Source organism: Euprymna scolopes, chromosome 8 (genome assembly GCF_053919585.1).
Source record: "Euprymna scolopes isolate OS-2025 chromosome 8, ASM5391958v1, whole genome shotgun sequence".
Lineage (NCBI taxonomy): Eukaryota > Metazoa > Mollusca > Cephalopoda > Sepiida > Sepiolidae > Euprymna > Euprymna scolopes.
Window position 1 is genome coordinate 73,528,321 of NC_136489.1, and position 25,000 is coordinate 73,553,320.

A 25,000-nucleotide genomic window follows, 5' to 3' on the forward strand; every position below is an offset into this window, starting at 1 on the left:
ATATATATATATATGTATATATATGCGTGTGTGTGTATGAACATTTTTGGTTAGTTTCCCTGAAATTTAAGTTCCCGTAAATAAGGGATTATTTTATGTTTAAATTATATACGGAACCATTCCACCCACGTCATAACTTCTAATAATTTTACGGCGTTGTAAACATCTAAAAATAAGAATCTCATTGGAGTAGAGTTAACTAATCCCAAAACATTGTTAAAAGATAAGTAAAAACGAATATTGGTAATTGAATTTTATTGTCTGTTTAATTTTTAATCATTGCTAGTAGGCAATTTTTCTAATGGTGATTAATTCCTATTCTAGTCTCCTAAATTTTTTAGAATAAGATTTGTTTTAGGTCTTTAAATCTAAACAATATTTTATACTTATGAAATTATTGAAAATTAGATATAGCAAGTTTCATCGTGAAACATTGAAATGAAAACTATGCCTTAAATATATAATCCGTAGTTTTATAAACAAGTCTAGAGGTAAACTAGCAAAGAACGATGACTCAAATCCGGCGTTATCGTGGAGGAGAATTGGGCCTTTTCTGCTGACTAATCCTGTTTTCGAATTGCGATATAGAGAGATTCCAAGAATTTTAAATGCTTTTTAGAAGCTGCTCAATGAAGTACCTTAAACGACTCTATTTTATACTTATTGAACAAGAAATATACTCAACCAAATCTTTTCAATTAGCCGAATCTAAAGTTGCAAAGTAAAAGAAGACTCACAGATTCTACACTAGCCTGTCCAATCTTGGATGAAACGCAGTGGTTTATACGAGTCCGCAAATGTTAAAAAGTACGCCCGACATAACCAATATCACACTGCCATTTACATTTAGAAATAATAGTACTGGTTTGGATGCAAGGCAACTCATCCTTGCTAATAGAAGCAAATACAAGCCTCGTAGTATATATACAAATGCAAGGAAGTATTTTATATATAGGGGTTTCAGTGATAGAGTTTTATTAGATTGTTTGTCTTGAGAGAGAGTCTTATTATAAGTGATGCTTTTTCTTAGTGAGAGACATTTTATATTGATGTAGTCAGAGAGAGATGTTCTTGTAAGAGAGACTTAGAGAGATTGTTCATGTTATTATTCTTATATATTAAATGTTCATTCCTTAGATATGTAGATTGGAAGAAGAAGAAGAAGAAGAAGAAGAAGCAGAAGCTCTTTGAGTGAAGGGATAGTGTTCAGACAGTTCGGACATTGTGTAGACATGATGATGTTGATTCTCATTGTGGATATGAGAAGTCGAGATGTGTATGAAAAGACATTTTATAACACAAATATATAATACAATTGGACTTTACCTTTTTGTAAGAATCATAAGACAAGACGAGCTTTACAAAAAACACTTGATGGTTTATTTCGTCACACGGCCGTGTTTCCACCACCAAAAATTCAAAGTTTCACATTTTTTTCTTGAAGTGACGTCTCGCTCCCTAGACGACTGACTCTCTCCGAGTTTTCTCACTGACTGACTAACTCTAAAGTTTTTTCTCTATTCCTAGAACTTTCTCTTTTCCGTGACGTCATACACATGTTAAAACATGTGCATTCTTTCACGTGCTCTGGACATACGTGCCCAAAACCTTTCCTATTTCTCAGTAACCTATTTATCCAATATGTTAAAAACATTATCTTATAAGCTGCATTCTTTCAATTTAAAATTTCATAACAAACTTGAGAGTTCACATTCTTTCCTTGAAATATTTATCTACATTCTAAACAAATGTTTGTTTTACATTTTTAAATTCTCACACATAATCTATTTCTAAACCTAGATTACGAGGTTCGAATTTCGCCTATGCTATTTCATTTTCATTTTAACTAATCTCTCTATTTTTATACTTACATGAAAAGGGGACAGCCTTTATCATGTAACAAGTATAGTAATATCAATTAATAATACTGCTAACAATCTGTTTAGTTAATTTCGCACCATTATCCCCTATTATCCAATCACGTATGATGGTCGAAATTTCCCCGGAAAAGGTGCGAATGAGAGCTGATATGGAGCTTTTATTTATGTGAGAGATCCCGAGGTATTAGCTAATGACGAAACGTTTTGATCCCTGATACAAAATACTACATGAAAAAAAAAGCTCGGGAACACCAATAATATTGTTTTATGAGTGGGATTTTTGCGTGTTATCGGGCCGTAGTTTGCCTTCGAAGTGACCATGAGATTTGAGCTATGTGGAAATCCAGATAATGGAAAAGTTTGGTTGCTCTCGGGGAATCACCTAATTTATATGCATAAGTGATGTGAACAATTAGCCAATCAGGGCGAATCAATAAACAAGGATTGGTTTGATGCGAAACCCAAATCAGCCCAAACCTTATTAACCCTTTGTATAAAAGGAGCCGAAGAGCGGGTTAGAGTCAGTTGTTGTTGGCACTTGTGAGTTTAGAGTTACAGTCCGCCATCACACCGCGCAAAACACCCCCATTTTCTGACCGACAGATAATCAGAGACGAGAATCGCTTGTTAAAAAAACGCCCCGTTTGAGTTACTATCGAGTAGACTGTCGGAGAAAAAAATCATATGACATTTATTTTAATCTTATTTTCTTCTGTTCATAATTGTACATAAATAACATTTTTTTTTTTGGTAATCAGAGTTATTTTAATAATTCTTCTATAAAACCAACACTTGCGTCAGAGTCGGTTCTTCATCGCTTGTCAACTTGTGAATTAACTACAGATGAATAATACAAAATTGAAGAAATCTTTTTCAGCGAACAGTGAGCAAGATGAGAGGATCGCCAAACTACCGCCAAGCATCCGCCCCGCAGCGAATATCCTCCCTGTAGACTTTGAGTCATACACGTTTGACTTTTTCCTTTGGTTTTCTTTTTTTTTTGTCTTCATCTGCTAACCTCTATTGAGATTAGAAGTACAGGAATCTAACATCAGTCCCGTCATTGTAAAATCGGCCTAAATCGCGCCATGCAGACCACCTAGAACTACACTAGTGTACAGGTAAACACTACGGCCTTCTTCGTGTTATATCTTAGCTGAAGGAGGTCAGACCTTTGCCATGCTTTTTTGATGCTTTCATGACCAGAATATGAGCTTTACAGAACTTCATAAAAAATCGTGATATTCAGAAAAAAATTTAATTGTAATTTTGTCAACCGAAATCCAAACAGCGCCAGTGCCTCCATTTTGTCAAGAGCTGTAATTGCTAAAAGATCCAAGCAGGCCGGATTAGTCCTGTGCTACTCTTGACGGTCCGGATGGATGGACCTTCATTTGGAACCCGAACGGAACTCCGACCCATTATAGATTTCATCGCCAACAAGGGGGTGGAGGCATCATGGTTTGGACAGGAACCATTTAAGTCAAGTTAGTTTGATCAGTGCTAGAGAATATAAAGCCTACCAGCAATTCGTACACGGCCTTTTTGGATAATCATTTGTTGCCATGACCAACCATTGTAACGTCGCTTTCAGGTGATTTTTATGCGTGACAATTCACGATACCATTCTGCTAGGTGAATTCAGCCTCTCTTGAATCTATGGGCTTCGTTCAAGAAACCTTCATGACATTGCCACCGTTATACTCAGACCTTAACCCCATTGAACATCTCTAGCTAATATTGAAAAGAGGTGTTTATGAGGGAGGAGAGCAATATATTTAAAGGTTTCCCGCATGAAAGAAAAATAGCTGATGTCAGCAGAGCCATAAGACCGTTTCGGATCAAACAATTGTCTTACTCGATGGTCAAATGAGTGTTTAAAATTTATTTAAAAAAATGGTAGATATGTCGATAAATAATTCTTTGGATTCTAAGATGTGTTTTTTTATTATTATTCTTTGACAAAAAAATATGACAAATAAAGTTTTCAAAATTAGATATTGTATTATTGTCCTAAAACAATATGTTAAGAGGCCTGCACTAAAGCGATGAACAGTGGAAATTCCTTCATGAAGAATAAAATATCATAGCTTTGTAAATATCGCATGAATTAAAATAAATGGGATAAAACAAACTTTAAAGTAGTTCTTTGATGATTTAATTTTATTTTTTCGTGATGTATATTAGTGAAATGTTGATATTTTACTAATGTGCGATAGAGCGATTAACACCGTTTATATATGGCATCTGCTTAATGGTTGTGGCCAAGTTGGACATTTATTAAGACCGATTCCTCAGAGGAAAAATAACTGACGTTTACTTTTGTTGACAATGACTTTATTGATGAATGGTGTACATTGTGTCTTACGTCTTTAGCTTTCAGCTGTTTCAATTTCTTTATTTGGTGAGACACGTTCCTAACATTATTTTTATTTTATTTTTTTTTTTTTACAAAATAATGTTCTTGGATACGGTTTTTCTCATCAACCGTGATATATTTTTCAAGAATAGATGACAGTTACATTTATAAATTTTTGAGATGAGGATTGGTTATTTGTATTATTTTGGATTTCAGATGTTTTAAACTTGACATATCATATTTGATCTTCCAAGCTCTTGAAATGTTTTACTCTATCAATAACAGTGGCTTTATCTACTGCTTATAATGTGATCTGATCGCTGTGCAATGACTTCCTTTCATAGGTAAGAAATTGTGAGATTGGAGTTCTTAAGTGAATGTCGAAGTATTCTTTTAAGCTCATCTCTTTTTCTCTTGAGTTTATTTAAAGCTGCATACTCTTTGTGGGATATCATATCTATTTACAGAATCCGCTAACTATCTGAGGCCAAGCTTAATTTATTTATTTAGAACTGATCCATGCAAGAAATAATGCTGAAATTTACTTTTGTTTACAATGGCTCTCATGGGTGTTCGTTGCTTAACTTTCAGATTTTCCAATTTCATTATTTGGACTTTCTAAACTTCTTGTTGTACATAATATATCCAATTATTCATGGATGTTGGTTTTCCTTTTAGTCTGTGATGTATTTTCCAATAATGGGACTAAGTCGTTTAAGATGTTGTTTTGTAATTAATGCGTCTTCTACCTGGTAATTTCTTTGGGGTCTCAAACGAGCCCACGTCTTACTCTTCTTGTTAATCCTGTGTTCTGCTGGAGCTGACTAGTTGTTTAAAATTTAAACCTTAGATGATCTCATCTGCATACGGATGTGAAGTAGGTACAAATTCCTGCCAGTTTTTCTTCAAACTTTCAAGGTTTTTTCATTTTAGCATTAATTCAGTTCCGTACTGATTTTATACAGCATTATTCTAGCAAATTTCAGGGTTCAAAAGAAAGATTCCCGAGTTCGACAAGATACACCCGAATAAATTCGACTGAAACGTTGTATGGATAACACTCAGGATGACAACAGTAACCGAATAATGCAATTAATATGAATAATCAATCCTCATCTAAACAATTAAGAAAAACAAAGATTATATTATGTGTACGTGCTTGCTTCTTTTTAAAAAGTAAAAAGAACATAAGAAATACACGTTTATATATATGTGTGTATATATATATATATATATATATATAGTATGTGCGAATGTGTGCACCCGTGGCTGCAACCGCTCGCTGACCCTCTCCAAACAATTAACAACAAAATAAAAACTAAAAATAAATAAACCGAATCATAGCCCCCCCCCGCCTCCAAACATAAGCGAACATCCAACAGCTCAAGACATACTTACCAAGAAATCACCTCACAAACGAGACGCTAAAAACTTAAACACTAAGACTCGAATTTTAAAGTAACCCCCCATCCTCCCACGCCCACATATTCCCCTTCCCCTCATGTATCCCTAGCCCTCAGCCACACCAGAAATGAACCTCCCAGACCCTCCCCCACAAGTTTCTTTAACCCCAAAACTAAAACATTATCGACATACCAGACGCCCCCCACCTTACCACCTTGTTCCCTTCCTCTCTTCCTCTTCCGCCCTCCGCGCAACCCCCCCTGACCTCATTAACTCTTCCACACTCTTTCATCCCAAAATAGGGAACATTTCTGTAAAAGTCTGAGGACGCTACAGACGGCCAAAAACATAACGGCCGTGTACCCGAAACAATAATGTAACTTAACAGAAGGATACGGTAATAAAAATAAAACGTATATATATATATATATATATATATATATATATATATATATATATATATATATATATATATATATATATATATATATATATTTCAATAAGAACAAATTATATGTTTACCCCTAAAGTGAAATAATAGACTTTGTGCTATTTTTGAAAGAAAAAAATCCAAAAAAGTTGCGCTTCTTAAAAATGATCGTGATTTAAAAATTAATGACGATGTTCGGAAATTTTGAGATTCAATTTGCCGCAAGTGAGACTTAAAACCAATGTATATATATATATATATATATATATATATATATATATATATATATATATATATATATATATGTAGTTTTATATGACTCTCTTCTAAGAAAATTGGATGCTAATTTCGTAGTCTGTACAAAAATGATTTCTCAAGTTATTACTTTTTAAAATTAAATTTAACCTCAGTCACCGATTCGAACTACTTGAGTGTAGTCGAAAATTGATGTTACCGCGAGAGAAAATAGATTGTACTCTTTAAACTCGAAATAATGGTAAATAATGGTACTATTCTAAAGAGAGATAAACGTCGCCATATTTAATTAATGGCGCAGGATATATCGTTTTTTTATTATCGTTTATATAAATCTCGACTTGGTGAAAGTGTCACTTTCTACACTAATAATCGCGTAAATGTGAGACATTTGTGTGTATACAAACATTGTTATAGGACGGTTAAATGAAATAGGGTTAATTATCCTTTGGGAACTAAAGTAAAAATCGGTCAATCTAGGCATTATTCTGACTTGACTTCTTTTCGTTGAATACTTTCCTGCTGTTTATTAATTATGTGCGCTGATATGCCATTTATAGGTAATTACCCCCAATCCGTATGTTAATTCTTGGCAGATGTTTGGTAAAATACATGCTTATGGAATCAAGATTAATTTTGTGAGTGGGTTAGAATGGTAGTTATTGTCACTTCCTATACAGGTTATTGTAAGCAAAAAAAACAAAACAAAGAAAACACTAGTGTTAGTAATAATATTATAATTGCTAGTGTATACTTGTATAAATATAATTCCTATTATAACATTAAAATTTTCTAATTTTTTATCATGAATTTAAAATATACAAAATATATCATGTTGTATGTACAGAACTTCTATTATTGTAAGTAAATTTGCTTTTACATGTCATAAGTACTGCTTCGTTGTATCACAACTCATCAATACGGCTAGAATATCAGCTCTCCCAAGCCGAGGATTGAACCTAGGACCATCGCGTTGATAATCAGCAGTTTTAGCCATAACCTGCGGGACCGGCGCTCGAAAATAACTTTCACAAATGTCAATTTTAAACAAACATTTGTCCACCACTTTTATAGTGCTGAAAGAGTTTTGTTTACAAACAAACACCTTAAAATCCAATTAAGTGGCGGCTGATATTATTTACGGCAGTGCTCCACACACACACACACACACACACACACACACACACACACACACACACACACACACACACACACACATATATATATATAATTTATTCATCTTTTATCCCATTAGTAATAAATATAAAACAATAGTTATTCTTTTTTTTTTTTATTCAATTTTCACCCCAAACAAGGCACAGTGCCACTTTGAAGCAGGGGGCTACTATTAGGGAATTAATTAGCGGGGTCATTATGAAGGGAGAAGAGTAGAAAGATGTTTGTTAACATTACACTTGAACTTCTGCATATCATTGCAGTTGGGAAAGCAGAATCCCGGAAGGGAGTTCCAAAGACCCGCAGTTCTGGGGAAGAAACTATTGGAGTAAAAGGCTTTCTTGCACCTAGGGATCTCTACTGTAAAGGGATGAGACTTAGTAGCTTGTCGGGTTTGTCGGGGGTAGTTACGTCGGGGAGGTACAAGTGTTTGCAGTTCGTCAGAGCCTTCACCATTAAAGTATCTGTAGAACAGGCAGAGGGATGCAACATCTCGTCGATGAGACAAAGGTTGAAGCCTAGATGACAGTTCAGGACCTATCAGGTTGGCGACTCTTTTTTGAACCCTGTCCAGGAGCGAGAGATAAGCAGCAGATGCACCAGCCCAGATGTGACAACAGTACTCAATACATGGGCGAATGGTTGCCTTATAGAGGTATAGGATACTGTCAGGCGTAAGTAGTTTTCTAGCACGGTAGAGGGAGCCAACCTTCCTTGCAGCAGCCTTGGCAATGATCTCAATGTATCTATTCCAGTTCATATTCCCTGTAAACGTTAGGCCGAGGAGTTTAAAAGAAGTACTTTCAGGCAATGTGTTCTTGGCCATTGCTATTGGTGGTAGAGAAGGTTTCTTGTAGTTATTGAAGGAAACGAGCTTAGTCTTAGCAGCATTGAATGTGACCAACCATTTTTGTCCCCATTCCACTACGGATTGGAGGTCATCCTCTAGTGTTTCTGCCATTTCCTTGGATATGTGTTCATTTGTTTTCCCCTCATATCTGTTATAGAGAGTGGTGCCATCGGCAAATATACCCATCTCCGAAACAATTTTATCAGGGAGGTCGTTTATGAATATCAGGAATAATAGAGGTCCAAGGATAGACCCCTGAGGTACTCCCGCATTTATGTCATATTGTTTGGATGTACGTCCGTCGAGGACAACTTTGATTTTTCTATTACTTAAGAAGGATTTAATTACATTATGAATTCTTCCAGTGATTCCATATGATCTAATTTTCCTTAGAAGACCATCGTGCCATACCCTGTCAAAAGCCTTAGATATATCAAGGGCCACCGCTCTACCCTCCCCTGTTTTATCCAATGAACGGTATATACGTTCAGAAACTACAGTTAAGATATCTGTTGTTGAACGGGCTTGCCTGAATACATATTGTTTGTCAGTCAGGAGTTTAGCAGCTGTTAGGTGCTTGACTAGGGCTTGATTAACTAAGGACGCAAATATTTTGGCGAAAGGCGGGAGGAGGCTAATGTGGCGATAATTTAGTGGGTCAGTTCTTTCACCAGAATTCTTGAAGACTGGTACCACAGAGGCGGTTTTCGTTAAGGCATTTATTGTAAAGTTTGGACAGAATTGGAGCAACCTCGGCAGAGCATTTTTTTAATAGCACAGCCGGGATGAGATATGGCCCACATGCTTTTGACGTGTCTAGGTTTTTTTATAATAGCATGTACCTGAGCAGGGGTGATTTTCAAATCGTCAAGTGTGGCGTCTGTTCGCAGAGGAAAATCAGGGAGTGAGTGGTGTACCGAGTTCAGTGTGGAGTTTGAGCAAACCGACTGGCAAGCAGATTAGCCTTGTCAGTTGCCGTGCAAGCAACCTCATGATTGTTTGTTAGTGGGGGAATAATTGACTGTCCATTATTAACTACGCTGTTGTAGATTTTCCAAAAATCCCGGGTTCCTAATTTCTGTGCTTCGATGCGCTTTCTGGTGGTTTCAGAGTAATCTGTCTTAGCTGTGTCTATCACTCTCTTACAATTATTTCTAGCTTCTATAAATTTCTGCTTATTTGAGCTGGACTTATGTCGTTTGAATCGGCGGAACGCATGCTCCCTTTGACAAATGGCAACTGCAAAGGCAGAAGTAAACCATTGGGGAGAGTGGGGCTTGCTATAGTATTTCCGTGCTGGAACATGTGCTTCAATAGCAGTTTTGAACCATTCAGTTATCTCATTTGCACACTGTTCCGCTGGAAGAGTAAAGATATTTTGCCATGGGGCATCTCCGATGAGCTCACTGATGGCTTCCAAATCAGCCTTTTTGTAATACCTCGTTGTTTTGAGTAGTGGGTCTTCAGTTCAGAGAATTTAGGCTGATTTCTACTATTATCACAGCGTGATCAGCATTCCCGAGTCGGATGTGGGCATTTGTTGTACAGTCATTGGGAACCGTTGTCAGAAAGAGATCTAGAAGTGAGGCATGTTGATCGTGCTGGTCTGGGAAACGTGTCGGAAATGTAACCAACTGAGATAGGGAATGAGATATAGAGAAGCTATGTGTTGCGCTACCAGCTACGTCTGTGTGATTTGAGAATCCTAGCCAGTTCCTGTGGTGGACATTGAAGTCACCAAATACATGTATTTGTGCGCTAGTATCGAGGAATCATCTTTTATTTCACTTATAATAATAATAATAATAATAATAATAATAATAAGATTAATAATAATAATAATAGCAGTTACTTATTTTTTATTCATAATAAAATAATAAATAATAAGTATACATATATATATATATAACTACTTCATTTACTCACATAAAGTTAATATATAAAAGTATAAATTTATGTATAAAGTTAATATACAAAAGTATAAATTTATGCGTAAAATTTAAGTGTTTACTTCAAAAGTGCTCAATACGTAGGTAGAGCTAGTTAGTAATTTATAAAATATATATGGCGATTAAGCTACACTGAATATTCCGCATTTCATCCACTCATAAGCCTGAAGAATCCTAGAGTGGGTGAAACGCGGAATATTCAGTGTAGCTTAATCGCCATATACATTTTATAACTTACTATATATATATATATATATATATATATATATATATATATATATATATATATATATATATATGTATATATCCAAAGGGCGAATGAACTCTTTTTCTAGGTCAACGGCCAACTAGCACCGTGTATATTTGTGTGTGTGTGTATATGTGTATTGGGGTAGAGAGGGATCCCGTAAGCCGTGGTGAAGGCAACCTTTCTAGGAGAAGCAAATCTCTGATTTAAAAAAGACCATAAAGCAGAATACCAGTACCCGCATGAATCTGGTCTGCAGTTTAATTTGTTGCTGGCTATCTTGCTCTTGCTTGTTGCTGGATCTCAACATTTTGAACCGAGAGAGAGAGACTTAGCTGTCGTACAAAGCTAAGACTCTATAACATCATATTTGTATAGATACTCCCTCAGACATTTGGGCTCATGGATTTTAAATGTCTGAGGGAGTGGCACTCGTCTGACAAGACGTTGCAATTATCGTGCATCGTATATATATATATATATATATATATATATATATATATATATTATTTAGACAAACCGGTATTTCAACACGGGCAACTATGTGTTGCACTTTGTAGAGTTAAGCGAGAGGACGACATAAAAGTGTTCAAAATCACTAAAATTGTACAAAAAAATGTTTTAAACAGAACAGTATTGTCTTAAGTTTTATCGGCCCTATTATTAACATATATATAAAATATTTATTATACCCAACGGGTCATGGGCATTCTTTTTTCTTTTTAAATGTACACAATAGAAATTGAAATTTTTATAATTTATAATATCGCAATGTTTGTTTTCGTGCGCACTTTCATTCAATTTTTGCGTATTGTTTTCACTGGTTGCCACGTTTGTTCTCGCGCGCGCGTGCATTCAATTTTTGTGCGTTTATAATTAATTCTGTATACTAACTTGTAATTTTATACAGTAAGTCTGCATAACACTATTCCATAGCTAATTAAACATATGACTTCCCAATAAGTCACGGATAGTCTAAGATATATATGTATATATATATATATGTATATATATATGTATATATATATATGTATATATAGAGAGAGATATGTATATATATATATATATATATATATATATAGAGAGAGAGAGAGAGAAACAGAGATAGATAGATAGATATACAATAAAGCCTTACGTAAGTGTTCCTGTCTATACAAGGATAGGCTCCTATATGGTTTACTGTTAAACTAAACTGACCACATAAAATAATAGAAGTGTCAAGTATCTGAAATTGGAAAAATAAAGTTGGGCTCCAGGCGGGAAAGACACTTAAAAGTGACAACCCTTTCACAAAAAGGTATCAAATTTGGCATGGGGGAAGAGGAAGTTTGCACTGGTTACACCACACAATCTCACCAACGGTGGTGGGGGGGCCAGTGCTCGCTTATAACTGCAAAACCTATGCACGCTCACATCATTATATGATACACGTGTATATAATGAACCACATTATAAATAACATAGTAAATCGAGGCAAATGCTGTAAGTAGAGGCCGGAGAAACATCGTATTCAACATCATAACCTGAAAAAGCATATGCCGGGGTCACTCTATCCCCGCGTTTTACTGATTACATGAATTCGGTTATTTCCATCACGTTATCATAATATATCCGTCATTTTCATATGCATACATGCATACACACGCACGCGCGCCCATACACACATATATGTATACATGTACCTATGTATGTATATATATATATATATATATATACACACATGTGTATATACATTCTCACACACACACACGCATATATATATATATATATATATATATATATATATATATACATATATATACGTACGTGTGCTGGTGTTGATGCTGCAACATAATATAATACATTTTACTAAAACATATTTTATTTTTGGGAACTGCTTATTCTTTTTTTTATTTAGACTTTGTTATTTACACCATAAAGTCAAATCTATTAAAATAGTTGCCGAAAAAATATTACCAACAAGTGTATTATTATTTTCTGAATGTTTTGTTTGTGTATAGGTTTTTGTTTATATATTTAACTGTAAATAAAGCTTTTTGATTATTATAATCTAATAAGGCGTATTGGCTACATTTCTTACAGTCGCCAGTTAAAATGACATAACAATAGGCATCACCGGATATTATCACATGATATATATATATATACATACATATATATATATATATATGTATATATATATAATATATATATATATATATATATATATATATATATATATAACTTGGATAGCGTAAATTCAATTCAATTCTCTAAGAGGAGACTTATCGGAATAATATAAAGCTCAACAAATTTCAGTGGAGCTTATTTTCAAATCTTACTGTCTCATATATATATATATATATATGTATATGTAGGTGTATATATAAATATATATATACAAATATATATATGTATATGTACGTGTATATATATATATATATATATTACATATGTATGTGTATGTATATTGCAACAAATATACACGAATAGATGTTATTAGACAACTTACTTATAGGATGTAACGATAAAAATTTTACCCAAGAAAAGACGACATCATTCCATTTCCGTTTGAAGAAAACCGGCTTACTTTTTTGTCGCAGACTCTCTACTAATAGATTAGGTGTGTACAAATCCCATGTGCAATGGGACTCTTCTATCACAATATTCAACGAGCTAGAACAAAGATGCGCCGCTGTACAACTCAATCTCTTTACCGATTCAAGTTATGACAACAATACCATTGCCATCACCCTCAAAATGAAAATCCGGCGGTTCAACGCTTAGGGCCACAGTCCAATTAAGTTTCCAGCAACGTTAGGATCTTTGGTGTGGCTTCAAGTCAGGCCCACATCATTGTACCTCACATCTTCTAAGTCAACATCAAAGTGTACCAGGATGTGCTAAAGTGTGTAGTTATTCCATTAATACAATCAGGCGGCCGCTTACAGACCCTGGGTGTGGCAGCAGAACTCGGCGTCGACCCACAAGTCTAAAGAGAACCAGGTTTGACTCCGAACGTGTTCTGGGACTTTTCTCTCACTGACATCTCCTCTCCTCACCTGAACCCACTGGACTACATTATTTGGTTTTATGTCGAGAACACGACCAACATGCCCCACACACAACACCAAAGCCAGTCTTATCGTAGCCATCCTCCGAGTATTCGTTGAGCTCATGCCGGCGGTTGTGGAAAAGTCATACTCCCAGTTCCTGACACGTATTGAGGCGGTCACATTAAAAAGATGTCAGTTTTATTACATATTCAAGTTACGTGAATTGAGTTTTTAATAAAAGTTCTAAAATAAATCTGTAAAATAAATATGTAATATTGTTTTTGTAGGGTGACAAATTCATAGATCCGTCCTGTATATTGACACATAATTAAGCAGGTAGATGCATAAACATAAATATGTAGATGAATGTAGAAAATTGAACGGAAAAGTACGTATATACACACATACATACGTACACTCATATACACGCACACGTATGTATACATATTCATCTGCAAACACACTCATATTACATAAAATGTCATACACATTGATAGGAACGCAAACGTATGTATACATATTCATCTTCAAACACACTCATATTGCACAAAGTGTCATACACACTGATAGGAACATTAACCGATTTTACACATCAAAACATAAAAAAAGATGATTTCTCGATTTCTATACAAATATATTGAGCAAATAAAATAAACAGAGCTACTACAATAAACATGACAAAATAAACACAACTACATTGTGATGAATTAAAAGCTGCATCTGTAAAACCAATATCTACTTACATGTATTGATATAACTTTTTAAATGGAATTTGTTTGAGTGAATAAAAAATCAGTCGTGAGCCCATATAGAAATATTGAAAAGAAATTATTGCGTCTACAAGACGATGAATGATCAGACTATTCTGCAGATCAATAAGGATAAACATGTACAAAAAGTTAATACTTAAGCACATATATGTATATATAAATGCATAATACATTATATATACACATAATATATTCATATATATACATGCATATATATGTATATATATACACCACACACACACACACACACACACACATATATATATATATATATATATATATATATATATATACATATGTAAAGAGATGGCGAGAAAGCGAATGAAAGATGAATAGATATGAATCTAGATATTAGAAATATATGTATAATATATGTATTTTTTCATATTTTTTATATAATAAAAAAGTGTATTTGTGTGTTCTTATAAAAGTACAGGCGGAGCTTGTAGTACACTGATGTGTGTGTATATGTATATATACTAGCAGGGCGCCTGGCATTGCCCGGTCGTAAAATAATCTTAACTATGATATTTTGATTTATGCAAATTCGTATTTATTATTATATTGTATTGGCGCCAATATATAGTAATGGTTTAACATGTTAAAATATATATATATTCTTGCGCTACTAACGAGAATCAAAACCGAAAAGTTTAGCTTACGATTTATTTTGTCCTCGCCGTTAATAACTGAGCTATGACGACATAATTGCTGCAAGGCTAAAAATGAAAACATGAACCAATAGCTATTACATTATACATGCAGATTCATAATGCAGTCGTTCAGCCCTCACCTGGCAAGTTTCATCTTTTTAAATGTTCACTTTTTTCCCCGATTTTCCTGCGCTAAAACCCAAATATATAGTTTCGCATAGTTTGAATACATTATATATGAATTTTCATGTCTGTAGACGAAAAACTGTAGAAGGAGTTTAGTAGGCAACATTTTTCACCATAAATATATATGCATACATAAATATAAATGGAAAGTGTTCTGTGCTTACTATAAAACGTTTATACAAATATTACACAAGTATAAAATTGTGTGGGATCCCTTCAGCAATATAATTATACGGAATAGTTAACTAAAAATGATCAGCCCATGAAAAACCGAAAAACTAATAAGGAATTAATTAAAATGAATGTTTAAAAGAATATGCAAATTAGCTAAATTGTTTGCCTGTGATGGCAATTCTACAACCCGTATATAAAAAGGTTGTATTTACTTTTTAAATAAATAGAAAAAAAGATGTTTAATATGAATATTAATACACAAAAAAAATATTGAATTGTTTTTAAATGCAATAGTTTGTCTTCGATATTCGTGGACTGACATCCATTATATAGTACTGACATCCAGTTACTGTCACTTGTTATTATGACGGTGATTACAGTGATTTTTATGTGATTATTGGCTTTAATCATCTCTTTTAAGTAGGCTATTGACATTTCATAGCACCGTTTGCTGTTGAAAGAGGCTGGTTAGCACTGCTCATTCTAGTTGATTATTGCTGCTTTAAGGCGGTAACTGATGATTTGATTTGATTACATACGGGAATCGTAGTATACTCGCGGTCAGTGTTAGTCAATGGCGGTAACAGTTGGACAGTCGGATAGTCGCTTCCGTTACAACTGGTTGTCATAGTCTCTGTCCTTTGCTCAAAGGGGAACTTTACCAATGATGGATTTTGTTTTCATCCTGCGCTATGCAAAAATCACATTGTACTTATGCCATGCAGAATACGGACCGACCTATTAGTTGTTGTTGATTTAAATGTAATTTTATATGGTATTGTTTGGGAATATGTAAAAGTCTATAATAACCAGCAAAATCCACAAGTACTGTGCAAAAGTATTCAATTAATTGTACTTCAGAAAAATAAATAAAAAAATTAATCAATTCATAAAAAATAGAAAACATCCGGAACAAGAAAAATAAAGTCGACTCCCCCCCTAAAAAAGTTAGTTTGTTAAAGTCAAAGTGAAACCGAATAGATTATGATATCCTTGTTGGCTGAGGTAAATGTAGGTCGGTAAGAGCGAAACGAAATACGAAACAATACAGAGCTATTTTATATAAAAATATTTTAGTTTAAAAATTCTGGTGTATTTATAAAACATTAAATATAATGAATTTGTAATTTACATATCTTTTACGATCTTGTCGTTAAGGAAAACAGTTATATATACAAGCAATTGTTACTGAAATCAGATATGCCTTTTGTGGTACGTTCGTAGTATTCGCTTATGTCAGCAGTAGTAATAACAACGAAAGCATGTGCAATAATATAATTGTAAGAATCATCTAGCTAAAGAAAATCGAGGTAAATGTTGCTATGCGTACTTGAAATGTAAGGGATTATAGTTTGCGTTAATACTCTCAGCAGCAGAAATACTGAATAACATACTGACACAAACACACATATGCATGCACACACACGGACACACAATCTGTATCGGCGACTTTCTCTAATTCTCTCATATTTTCTCTTTATATATCGCTCTGTTTATCTGTCTTTATACTGGAAAACTTTGCGTAAATGGTAATGAAAGGATCAGGTTCTGCATTAAAAATGCGATGATAATGTAGTAACGTGTAATCGAATGAAAGTAGTCACTAAGGGGAAACATATTCTTAATAATGAGGGCGAAGCGGCCATATTGAATTGAACGAATAACATTCTCTAGTGTTCGGTAAATATAAAACCTAAAATGTCGGATTATGCCCGTGTATCAATTGAGAGTATAAACGTGCACGTAATATTATTAGCCAGTTTGAACGCTGCAAGCAGGAAACGGTCAAGGGAAATAATTACAATTAATCACGATACGCGTAGACTATATAATATTGGCTCTGGTGATGACTGGGATAGAGAAGGCGGAAAAGAAATAGTAGGTAAGTAACTCTACTACCACATCGAAGGATATTATAACTTTTTAGAATTACTTGAAGCTGAAAAATTATAGCAATTTTCGAAATGTAATGAAACAGAAATCAGTGGAAGAAAACATGCATGAGATGCATGCGGTAAGCGTGACAAATTTGGATTTGGGTATGGCCCCGGTGATTGTTGTAATTATGACAGTTGTAGACGGATGTAATAGATCATATTAATATATATATATATATATATATATATATATATGTGTATATATATATATATATATATATATATCAGTAAGAAACTAAGAAATTAAACAACTATATAATTTTGTTTATTTTTCTGAGCTCATCCAAGAGGATATTTATTATTCACTGTGTATTTTATTCTATGTCCACTTAGCACCATGGTGTTATATTATCTGCATATCAACCACATTATCATATACAATAATGAGAAGATCTATAAGCCGATTTAACCGCTAAACAATTCACAAAACACTATAGGAATCCCACCCTTTTAGTTATGAAACAAGCAGGAAACCAAGTAGAACACAGGAAATAGAAAACAGGATCTTCGATGGTTTCTATATAACTATCATAGATTTTTAAACGCATAGGTCCTCCGCTGTATCGTTTCTATCACAAGTGTAACATTTCAACTTAGAGTTATACTAGATTTAATCAACTTACGAAATATAATGTAACAGGCACAGTAAAGAAAACCGCCACACGAAATAATAAGGGAAATTGTTAACAGGCAGAAAGTTGTATAACATATTTACTGGAAAGTGTGGCCAATTCTGTATTTCAGTAAAAGTAGATTGCAACACCAATGTAATATAAAATAAACAGAAACAAGTCGAAATAAGCCTGCTTCCGGTCACCACACATAAAGTTTCTTTTACTGCCTCGCTTTCACATTCTATCACTCTTTACACAACATCGCGATCAATAATTTAACAGTCTGTTTTGATATTCGCTATTGCTTTTTATGATTTTGATTCTTTGTTACTTTAGAAATAAACAGGAATAGGATAACTGTGATGGGAAAGGGCGTATGAAGCCACGTTTAAAATGAGACCGAAGAGTAGACGAAAGGATAGTGACAAATAAACTAAAAGATCATTCGTATTAGGTTCAATTTACAGAAAATACTAAGCCTATAATCATGAATTACTTAAAGCGTTTTCTCGGTCATGATTAACGAAAGTATCAATTAAATGGGCATCAGTTTGAAATTTCGGAGATATTCCAGAGTTTGATAGAGATGACACTGGACCCCATATATCTGAAGACTTTCGAAAATTTAATCGATCAAAACCTTGTGCAAATAGCACGTAAGCGGATAATAACAGCTCGGATAACATGAAGAAATATGAAAGACCAATGTTATTTAGAATTTTTTTCTTGCTTTTTATTTCAGTAATCCGCCAAGAAAGAAATGTCTGTATTATTGGACATAGCAGTGATTTTGTGTTTGTACACGTATTTAGATGTTTTAAAAATGTTATATGCTTATATCTAAGGCCATTTCAAATTGCGAATGCCTATCGATTATCAAATCATGTTTTCTAAGTTTATTCGATTAATTATGTTTCAAACGGTAAGCGCGTTGCGAAAGCGAATGGGGCGGATACACTTGCAAACAGCTTGTCACAGACCCGGTCAGCTCATGATTCAAAGATTAATTCCTGGTATAATGGTTATGCGAGGAGGGAGGATGATGCACATATGATTACGCTTCGTAGTATAAAAAAAGGTGAATAAGCGTTGAATAGAAGATTATCTAGACGCTCTTAAAGTATCTATAATTTTCACTCTCAATGCATCTTTCATTTTCCTTTATTAACGATCAACACACGAATTAGAATAAAGTCTTTAGACACATACACTCGGGCGCCTATACGTGCTGAACATTTTATTCGTTGCGTGCTCACTGGTTCAATTCGCTGTTTTATAGGTGGCCGTGTCGACTAGTGGTTATCATTTGTCTCGTCTATTAAACTAAAACAGACAAAATATTTCATGCAAAAAAAGTCACATAAAGACGTGCTGAGGTTTTCCAAAATGTTATGGGAGAAGATGAACCTAAGGCGAGAAGGATTAATATCTAATAAATATTTACTTTCGTATTTATTAAATTTAAAGAATTAACGACGCCGGTGAACAGGGGAATTTGAGGCATTTTTACACTTCGATTATGTCTACATTTTTGGACCTGTTTAGTTCACATGCTTCAATCGGAAAGATTGTGTTGAACACTCTAGTTTTCTCCTGCTCTAATACAGGCTCATCTATAATAACCTTGTATCATTAGACTGTTTTTGTATACCGCGTTTCATTTGCTACCCCCTTCAACTCACATTGCTCGTATCCACGTATACTTCTGTTTACAGCTAGGTTATGCGACCATGCACTTGTAAAAATTTACAGTGTTGAAACCTTCTGTTTTGTGGCCATCTGGTACTTAATGAATACTAATAACACTTCTTTCGCTAATCCTTCTACCGTCGTGGTCGACACCAAAAAGAACGAAATGCCGGATCGGCCTAGGTAAAAAATCAAGAATCACTACACTAAAATATTCGTGTCTTATGACTGAAAACTAGTACTGGCCTGGCCCTCGACCCAGTCAAGCACAGACATACGCATTTCTGCGCCCGCCTCCATGACGTGTTCTGTACACTAACTTAATGGTTACTAACTGGTATATGATTCTTACAATGCAAGAGATGTTACTTTGTATTTTTTTTTACCTCAAACTTAAGTTTAGTCATTCCCATTTAAACAGATTAATCACAATTTCCTTCGAGATATTTTCATTAAAGAAAAATCTCATAGCCAGTTTGGTATTGCCTTAAGATTTAGCTGTCTTAAACTACTAAATATACTGTATTTCTTTTGTCAGTATAAGATATGATCTTTTAAATAGAACCAATGTTTTAGTCACGAACATTACCGGCGCTACTTGGGAAGTTACAGTTTTTTCATAACTCTAATGTATTGGAATGGAAAGTACTTAGTAACTAATAATTTAATTAATATTTTAAATGGATTTTCACTAAAGTTTTACTTTTAAGTTTTCATTTGCTTTTATTTATTTTATGTACAATAATTTTTGCAAACGACTATGATCTAAGATATGACGAGTCAGCAAACGATTATCTAAGATATGACGAGTCAGCAAATGATTTTGATCTAAGATATGACGAGTCAGCAAACGACTATGATCTAAAATATGACGATTCACAAACCATTATGATCTAAGTTATGACGAGTCAGCAAACGATTATGATCTAAGATATGAGAAGTCAAGAAATGATTGTGTTCCAAGATATGAGGAGTCGGCAAATGATTACGATCTAAGATATGACGAGTCAGCAAATTCTTTGCGACAGGAAGATATGTTCCAGCATACTACTGAGGTACTATCAGAAAATATTTTACCAAGCCAGAGAGTGAAGTGAGTTACCTAGTAGGAACATGTAATCAAGTTAAATAAACTATCATACATTCCTTTAATAGCCTAAAATAAATATTAGTGGGTTGAAAAACGTTCATTATGCGACGCAGCGCACAGTAAAAATCTAAAAAAAAGACAAATTATAAACAAATAATATAACTAAACGAAGGAAACGGTTATAAATCCTTTGGAAATATTTGTGGTACATTAATCACATTTGTACAGCGGACCAAAGGAAATCCAGATATCTAGTTCATACGTGGATGAAAATAATAGTCACGTAAAGTGCACTACAACCGGATGATAATACTGGCCATTTTATGTAATAAAGAGTGAAGGAGTATGGTAATTCCTAGTATAGAAGATTATGCAGATGACACATTAAATAACTCGAGAAATACACAGTACGCTGATCATCGAAGCAAAGGTATTATTAAAATTAAAAATACACCACAACTTGCAAAAAGAAAAAAATGCAAATCAAAAACTAAACAATCCCATATCCATTCGATAAAACTAAATATAGGAAAACACAAAGACATGTTTAGGAATAAAACACTTATAAAAATAGACTGTCAAATTGTCTGTCAGTTACACACTATGACACGTCCAAAATTATCTATATAACATATATATGACACAACCCAGAAAATCACATAACCTCAGAGATGAATCGTTGAACCATATAATAAGTAGATCCATGGAACCAGCCCAAAATGGACAGAAAACAGATACAACTTCATGGGAAATGTTCTCCATTGGGGCTTTTGTATGCCTAAACTCTAAATACGTAGATAAATTATTCAACCACAAGCCAGTCAGAGAATTTGAAAACAAATGTAAAAAGATCAGTGATCAAACTGGCATTAGTGTTATGGGAAGTCATGTGGACGATGTTCTCGATGTATGACCAAACAAAGTAGTTGAGTGGCTTCAGATCGAGAGAGGAGGGGGTTCCAGTGAGAGAAAGGTACAAAGTCGTAGCACTCCTTCTGAAGCCAAGGTTTGGTTACTTTGGACTTGTGGGCCAATGCCGAGTCCTGCAGCAACATTCAGGGTCTGCCAGCTGATTGCACTTGGGAATCACCATATTCTTCAGTAATTCCAGGTAGACTTTGGTGTTAACATTCTAGCCGAATTCAATGATGTGAGGTGGAATGATTTTTCCCTCACTTGAAACTACACCAACGACTTTAACCGCTTCCGGAATCTTCCTTGACTCTTATCCTCAAGGGTTGAAACATCCAGATTCGAATTTTGAGGTGATGGTTCTGTTGTCGTAATTTCGATCGGTAGAGAGCATCAGCTGTACAGCTGTTGAACGCTATGTCAGTTTTAAACATGATAGAAGATTCCTATCGTATTGAAATTTAATCACAACGGTCCAACTAGTAGATGGTCTGCAAGAACAAAATCAAAAAAACAACTGGCATCATGTCGTCTTTTCTAGGACGACAATTCTATCGTTTATCCCTGTATTTGTGAACTATGTACAACGACTTTCTCAACAAAAGTTTCAAGTTCCCGTTACTCCGTCACAAAGATCCTGATATAAGATGCTGTGATCGCTTTCAAATCCTTTGCATTTTAAAGGTATGTGGATAGTGTGTAATGGAATCTAATGCCTTTTCATAGTCGACGAAGGTAAAACAAAGTGATATACTAAATATGTAGAGTTCACATACTACTCCTGATGAAGAAATCCGTTTGGAAACATGATTGCTCTATTTGTTGCTTTCGGCTAAGTATATTTTGCATATTTTTCTGGAGACAAATTGAACAAATTGAAATATAGCTTTGCAGAAGTATGATACGGCGGGAGATCTTAAAGCAGTTGTGTTTATGTTGAAAAATTACTCGTATAAAATTTAGCATTTTCGCAGTTAGTACGGTGTAAAACTGCCTTAATACGTTATAAACAACGAATTCAATAGAACATTAATAAAAAATACATAACATTATAGTCGTACACAAACGAATATAAAAAATATATACAAATACCCTGAGAACCTCAAGTGTGAAAGACATGCTTCATCGGCTGACTTATAAAACATCCGTAAGTTGGATTCTTTTTTTTAGCTAAAATGAATTCAGTATTTTTACTCTAAAACAAGTCAGTGATTTTATTTTCATTCCGCCAGTGTCTTAATTTTATATATAAAAAAGCATAATGTACCTTGATTTCCCTCTCAGACCACAAAAAAGAACCCGAAGTATCAATGTCGAAATAATAAATGTCTAATATTGTGTACGATAAGATCGTACAAAAAATTTTATAGTCGGGGAAAAAGATACTGAAATTTGCTTGATCAGTTACGTCACATACAATCATCTAAGCACATGTTTAGCTTAATATTTTATATTTTAATATACTCCGCCATTCAGGGTTTCTTTCCTCTTCATTATTTTATATTCCTTTATTCTGATTGGTCGAAAGGATATTTTATATGAATATTATTACTGCAAACAAAAAGAGTAGTGGTAGATGGACAAAAATCGGAGGCCTGCAATATAAATGCTGGAGTCCCTCAGTGGTCATCCTGGGCCCAACTCTCTTCCTGATCTACATCAATGACCTTCCTAAACACAAACTTAAATCATTCGTTGGCATCTATGTTGATGACACAACCATCTGCGGCAACACATCAAAGGCTGTAAATGACAAAGTTCTCTCTGATTCTCTCTCCTCTGATCTCGAGCGCGTGGTTCAGTGGGGGAAGATGTGGCTAGTTACCTTTAATGCATCCAAAACCAAACTCCTATCCTTACATCATCAACGCTCTGATCCCCATCTGGCATCAATTGTGATGGATGGCTCTCGTCTGGGTGAGGCCTCGTGTTTTGACAAGCTTCTGGGTTTGACCGTTACTCCTGATCTGAAATGGAACACGTGCATCAAGTCTGTTGCCATGGTCGCTGGAAAGATGGTGGGATCCTTCTACCGCTCCAGAAGATATCTCACTACTGATGCAATTCTCTATCTATATAAAAGCCAAGTACGTCCAAGGATGGAATATTGTTGCCATATCTGGGCAGGAGCTGCTAAAAACAGCCTATCCTGCCTTGAAAGAGTACAAAAAAGACTTCGTGGCTTAGTGGGGGATGCCCTTTTCTCCAGCCTGCAACGTCTCTCCCACAGAAGAGGCGTTGCGAGCCTATCCTTGTTTTATCTTTATTTCCATGGCAGGTGCTCGCCTGAACTCCAATCTCTGGTCCCCCCTCGTCAATCATTCACGAAAAACACCCGTCTAGCTGAATCCACCGTGAAAAATTTCCCCCACTCTATATCTGTGCCTAAATCAAAACGCGGATTCCATGAACAAAGCTTCTTTCTTAAAACTGCACGCCTGTGGAACTCTATTCCGTCTGCCTGCTTCCCACCGGACTACAACTTGGATGCCTTCAAGTCCAACGTTAACAAATTCCTAATGAACCGCCCCTTAAGTAAACACTTCATAAAATCTCCACACTAACGTAATGTACTTGCAATAACCCTTATCCCTGAGTGGCTTCCGGGCCTTGAAAAGTAGTGATCACTGTGTAAAAAAAAAGAAAAAAAGAACGAATCATACCTAAACTGTGCATAAGCGTGTAATGCATATAAATTAAAAAAATATTACATATAACATATATATTACATATACATATATATATATATTACATATGCATATAAATACAAATATTACATTTACATATATATATATATTACATATACATATATATAAATATTACATATATGTACATATATATATATATATTCATATAATACATATATATATTAGATATACATATATATATATTGCACAAATATATATATATATATATAACACATATATAACCCCCCCATATATATATATATATATATATATATATATATATATATGTAGGCTGTTATGCAAATTCCGTAGAAACATTATAGCACCGATTTTTAAACAATTAATGCCTGTTAAAGAAAATAAAACTTAACATAGAGGCATGGAATGTGCCATGCATAATATAAGCATGAATCGAAAATGATGCATAGAAAAATAACGAACCAAACAAACAAATAAAAAAAACTTCGATAAAAAGAAGCTCGCGGAAAAAGTCCCGTGATAAATAAATAAGAATTATTTGCAAAAATGATGAATTGATGGTTGCAGCCGTTGTTAATCTTCCGCTGTAAAGAATAGTGAAATAGATTTGTAGTGAAATGCCTTAGGAAGCGGCCTCGTGGCGAACATAAGGATTCCTAATTCGACAGGATCTCGAAGTGATTAATATAAATTATCAACATTAACGTGCGTGAAACGATGTTAG